Source organism: Melopsittacus undulatus, chromosome 2 (assembly GCF_012275295.1).
Source record: "Melopsittacus undulatus isolate bMelUnd1 chromosome 2, bMelUnd1.mat.Z, whole genome shotgun sequence".
Lineage (NCBI taxonomy): Eukaryota > Metazoa > Chordata > Aves > Psittaciformes > Psittaculidae > Melopsittacus > Melopsittacus undulatus.
In genome coordinates, this window is record NC_047528.1 from 15,633,117 (window position 1) to 15,639,618 (window position 6,502).

Below are 6,502 nucleotides of genomic sequence, written 5' to 3' on the forward strand. Positions count from 1 at the left end.
TAGGAGACTGTCATCACACCAGCATTAATGAAGTTTGCACTAACACTTGTCACTGGTTGCTCCTGGATGAAGTACGTGCAGATTCTTGGCACCCAAACAATTCGTTGCAGAACGCACACACAGCAGAGGGGAGCAAACAATGTTATAAAAGAAGCCTGGACCAAGAGTGAGGAGGGCCTGGTACATTTATCCCTGCTGGATCTTCTGAAACAGTGTCACAGCAGGATAACGTTAACACATCTAGACCTGAGGACATGGTAGAATTACTGGGTCCTCCCCCACTGACATCACCTGAGCTATCAGATGGCCAGCTAACTTCTGCTATAGCTATCACTGGATGAAACACTGAAAATGAAAGAAAGGCTGGCAAAACATTGGCTGCCTGGACTTTCCCAGGCATATTCAAGGAACACCAGCACAAACCAGCAGTGCATCCTGGAATGCAGATCCACAAGGCCCCAGCTTCAAAGGAGCGTAGATGTAGGGCCGTGAGCTGTGTCACACCACCTGCACGCAGTGCCACCCAATGGGTCTTGAGTATTTTAGGTTCCTCACCGACTCCTGGATCCTGCTGTCCTGATCCATGCTGCTAAAAGGTCATTTCCTTCCTGGGTAGTCTCTTGAGGTGGATGAGTCTGCCTCTGCTGAAACCAAACCAGTGCGTGGCTCCTGGCAAGGGCTTCTCCAGGTGAGCAGCACTGATAAGGTGCATGAGGCAGGGTTCCTTCTGCTCTCTGCAGCCTCCCAGCACACTCCTGGGGACTTCGCCCATTAGACAGGACCCCTTGCTGCCTGCCAGGGCCTGTGAGATGCAGCCTCAGCTTTAGGAGATAGAACCATTCTACTGGTGGACTGTGATCCTTTTCAGGCTCTGCACCCAAAGAAACACCCAAAATAACAACCAACACTTTAGAACCACCTGGGATTTCATAAAATCACAGAATACCAGGTTGGAAGAGACCTCAAGGGTCATCTGGTCCAACCTTTCTAGGCAAAGCATGACCTAGGTTGGATGTCCCAGCATCCTGTCCAGCCAAATGTTAAAAGTGTCTAACGCTGGGGAATCCATCACTTCCTTGGGGAGATTATTCCAGTGGCTGATTGTTCTCATTGTGAAAAATTTTCCTCTTGTGTCCAACTGAAATCTCTCCAGGACTAACTTGTACCCATCACCCTTTGTCTCTTCCACAAGACTCCTGGTAAAGAGGAAGTCTCTATCTTTTTTGTAGCCACTCTTTACATACTGGAACATGGTGATAAGCTCTCCTCTGAGCCTTCTTTTCTCCAGGCTGAACAAACTCATGTTTCAGCCTTTCCCCATATAGCTTCCCATCTTTGTGGCCCTTCTCTGAACTCCCTCCAGCCTGTCCATATCTTTTTTGTATAGCAGGGATCAAAACTGAACACAGCATTCCAGATGTGGCCAGACAAAAGCCAAGTAGAGTGGTATGATGACATCTTTATCTGTGCTGGTGATGCCCTTGTTGATGTAACCCATCATCCTGTTGGCTTTCTTTGTCACAGGAGCACACTGGGTATAGATTGAACCTGGTGGCGTTCTCGTGTTTCTCAGAGCCCTCTACATGTGTTGCAATGAAGCTGGGAATGCCTTCCTCTTTGCAAAAGGGAGAACTCAGCTGGATTTCAACCTGCAGCCTTGGCTTAGGGGCCAGAAAACAGCTTCTTTATTGACCAGTACAGACAGAACAACCACATGCTTCTTGCCAACGCTTCCCTTAGACTAAAAACAGACAGAATAAGAGCAAAATCTCTCTGACAGAGCACAGCATGTATTGCTGTCCAGGAGCTGGTGCATCGCAAAGATAGCATCTCCCATCGGCATGCATGAAATCCATAGCTAGTCCTCAGATTATATCTAGCTAATGCAGACATTTCTCATGTTAGCAAGACTAGAAAAACACTGTAGGAAGGAAGGAACTGTATCTTCATGCACGCTGATTCCTGTTTCACTAAATTCATAACCTTAGTATCACATTAACACGGCGTGTGCGTTTATGCTGTAATTGCATTCCAGCTGCCTGAATGCTCCTCTTAATTTAGTCATGCTACTTCAGCTCTGTTGTGAGTTATAAATCATCCTTCCTCTCAAGAAACAAATTAATTTACAGATGTTACAGGAGATAGGATTACCCAGCAGGATTTCTTTTTTAACACATGCAATTTTATTAAACAGAAGTGATTTCTTCAGGGAAGTCCAACAGGCACTTACATTAATGGCAAAGGAGACAAACTACAAAGATTTTTGAACCTCAAGGACCATCAGAGTCTCCTTGCAGTGACTGGAAGAAGCTTTTCTGCAAGCATTGCAGCAAAGCAAGAACACCAGTAGTGTCCTGTACCCGCACAGGTTTTCAAGCATTCACTGATTTTTCATGTGCACAAACACTATGCACACACATATACTATCATCAGAGCATGAGATGGTGGCTTGTTTGAGGTTGATCGCTTCTTTCTACCCTGAGCAAGTTTTTTCAGTCAGTTCAAATTTTGCCATGATTTTGGTTATTTTATTCGAGGAAGGGGTGTTTTATTGGCTCAACAGTTTGAGGCTAAACACACACCTCTTTGTTACAAAGATCTGTGTGTGGATGAACTACTTGGTTTATTAAATAACTAGTTAGAGCAAAAGCAATCTTTTCCGGACTATGGGCAAGCAGCCACACTCTTGTGCAGTCCTCTTCCTGCCATTTTTACCTTATCTCCAACCACTCCCTTGATCGTGCATTTATTGAGATACATTGGTGTGTCATGGAAGGTGCACTTTTGCCTCTCAGAGTGCTGTTTCTAATTAAAATAAATAGATACGGCGTCAATAGATGGTGCTGAAGAGCAGCAACATCACCCTTGACTGTTGTAGCACCCATAATATTCCTAAAGAATTGCAATCGCTGTCATTAGCTGCTGTTTACATAACCTTCTGTGACTTGTACTGCTGGAGATGTTGCACTGTTCCCAGCCATCAGTACATACTAAACGTTGGTATTTCTGTAAAAACATCTTAACTTTCTTAAATAAACATGGAAATTTCATTTTGCACAATAAGAATATGTCTCTACTTTTTTTTAGTCATCTTCTTTACATGCCTTCTTTGGAAGCTGGCTGTAATGTACTTTCAGTATACACTGTGTGTTCTTCTGGAGTAGTCTGGACACTGACACTGCGATTTATGAGAACAAAACACACCTTTCACCTGTAGCCCCGGTGATCCTTCTGCATTGCTGCACAAGCTCTGCTCACGGCACTGACAGCTAGGGAGACCAACTGGAGGTGAGCTGCTGAAATAAAGTTTATTTTGAATACGGTGATGTCATGGGCTTTAGTTTGGTGATACTGACCCCAGGGCCTGCGTTTAATATGAAAATATCACAGACTGTTCCCAGCTGGTAGCTTAACACAAATACATCAGTCTTGAAGGGCATGGGAACCTGCTCTTGGAGGCTGCATACTCTCAGAAAGCTCTACGGTCTAACTTCGACTCTTTGCTTTTTATATATCTAAGAGCCAGCTCCTGAAAAAAAATCAATTCTCCTGTTTTCAGAAGAAATTAATTTGATATTACCCTGGGAACTTAATATCAAGATTGTAAAGTGATAGTGCAACTTAGCTAAAACCTACACATTTGATTCTGAGCAACAGGATGCAGTGCGTTGACCTGTGTTGCACAAGAAATCATATTTTTCCTTCTGGCTTTTTTCTATAAAATCTGTAACTTTCAGTCTGGAATGTTCTTGTACAAGAAAAAAAATGAAATTGTGAGGAGGGAAGGATCAACACTTTGGATACCACTGCACACAAATTTGTTGAACTAGCCATGGGCTTCCCATAGCTGCTAAGCAAATCTCTCTGTGCCTCTTTCATCTCTCACATAAGTTGTAAAACTTCCAGCTTGGATAGCCCCTTACTGTCCCTTACCCCTAAGAATAGGGCACTGTGCTTGGCTGGGATTTCTAGACTTGGCTTGGTTCCACTTAAAACTGGGCACCCAGAATAAGAAATCTCAACAAATACTGGCAAATCCAAGGAAGAGCTGAATTCCTCCATCCAAGGACTGCAAAAAGAGAGCTCAGGAGGGCAAGACTCCTCAGATGCTGTTTGTCTGACAAGTGTAGGTTTAGGTGTAGCATCAAGTTAAAAATTAAATGCTGTAACACCACAGTTCATCAGATTCTCATCAAGTCTTAACACTCAAATTGCCAGTAGGCTGTATTTTGGTGAAACACCAACACAGCCCCAGGATACTGCATTTTGCATTTTTACGTATCTGTCTGCTTGCTCAAAATTGCTCATGATTGATTATGTAGTTTGTGTAGCTTCTCTCTGTCAAACTTCCTAAATCAATTGAAACAGATATTTACAAGACAGATATGTATAATGCAATGAAATATCCCACAACACACAGTGTGAATGAATGGTGCTGACAAGAACTGATGTGCTTTGTCCGACATTGCATCGTATAGAACTGAGTATGTGCAACATAGGAAAGGTCAAAAACATCTTAAAATAGCCGATGTCCAAAAGCTCATCCTCTCCTCGAGCTCTAGCACAGATAATGTCACTATCTAATTACTGCCGCCCTGATTTTTGCTTTTTCAAACACATTGTGACATTCCAATGCCAGATAGTTTTTGACATATTGTAGCCAAACCTTGGAGGGAGGCTGGATGTCACACATCTTTATTTGGATACTTGGGCTTAATGCAAGTGACAGCTGGATTTTTTTTTCTCCAGCTTATTCCAGTGTTAGAAAGATGCATGTTAAACTCGTCCGTGCGCCTTGTTGCAGAGGTACCAGATGATCTGGCATATGCAATTCGTTAACCGAACATTTGTTTCCCCAGGAGCAATACATGCATGTGTCACTTGTGCTCTGAAGCTATGCATCTTCCTTAATGAATATGCACCTACTTGCTCCCAATTCACAGGACAGACAGCAAGCAGGGGTGGTGTATCAGCCCCCCATCCCAGTTGGAGCAGGTTCAGGGAATCAGCGCCCCGTGCTTAGGGCTTTCCAAGGCCAGGCTTCTGTCCAGAGCCTGGACCTCACTGCAGCAGTTTCAGAACAGCCTCAACTTGTGGGCAGAAGCCATGGGATGTCTTCTTTTTTAGCCATTTCTTTCAGTTGCTCACTGACCCAGGTCCCTGTCTTCAGCATTTGTTCCTCCCCTTCTAAATGCCTTTCAGGCTATCGCCTCTTCCCCTTGTCCAGGTACAGGTTGCTCCAGATCCACACCACTGCAGATGTCTCACCCTACTCGGTCCACCTCAAACAAGCTGCAAGAGCTTGTGTTACTTTATACTAAAGGAAAACCGTCAGAATTGTCCCTGAGTAAGGTGCTATGTCCCCTCTTGTTCATGCCAGCACTACAGGACACCAGCCAAGCATCATCCTCAGATGGAGCTGCTACTACATTAGCAAGTTGGTAGGCCAAATGTCCCTTCATGCCTTGCTCTGGCACAAAGGAAAAACCTCCCCCTGCTTTTCTCTGGCTGGGAACTATACAAAGTGATGCTGTGAACTTAGGTGCTAGCTTATCTTTACTTTTTCCATTTGCAAAGGCAATGCTTTCACCCATGGAACTAGCCTTTGACCACACTTTACATCATGCTTCTATTGTAACTCCAACTGCTGCCTCGTGCTTTGTTGCACAGCAATTCAGTCATCATCTGTGCAAAGGGCCGTGCTATTTTTCCTGAGATTCATATGAGAGTGATTCCCCTTATCAGACTGTATATGGGATGTGCAGGCACATCAGCCTGCTTCCACAAGCACTGAACCCACAGAACTGTGTTAGCACCCGAGATGCTCACATGCCACCCAGCGACCACAGGCGGAACATACTTCAAGTTCACCCATAAACCTCATATGGGATTCATCTCATCCAATTTTAGCTATGGAAACGCTAAGCATCTAATCACGTACGACCCTGTGCAGCCACCAAGGAAGCACTGAGTGTCTCAACCATAGGCTGCAGTGCCATTTAAGAGATCCCATGGCATCTCATCTGTCCTCCATAATCTGCTCTAGCTCACAGGTCTCTCTAGACCCTGGGTCCTATCTGCTGGCACCAAGAGGTAAGTAATACAGACTCCATAGGGTGTCTCCACTGACACTGAGGCAACTGAATCATACCCCAGAGAGGGGCAATATAGACAGGACCATAACTAGCCACACTGAGGAGCTGTGTGCCATTAAGTGCAGAGTTCTGGAGTATTCACCTATAGTTCTATAGGTTTGCTTGCTGTTTGCTTTGTTACTGCACAAAGTTAACTGATCACACAGGTTAAGAGTGGGTAGGACATAGCTCCAGGCTGTAGGCAACTAAAATCTGGTAAGAACTACAGCTTCATCTAGATGGCCTTTCTTAGGTATCTACTGCCATTAGACTTCCTTACCCCACCTGGCCTCCACCTGCTTGTTCAGCTCTAGATGGCAGATGCAGTCTTCATCCATAACCTGAATCTTATTCCAGTGATAAAGCAA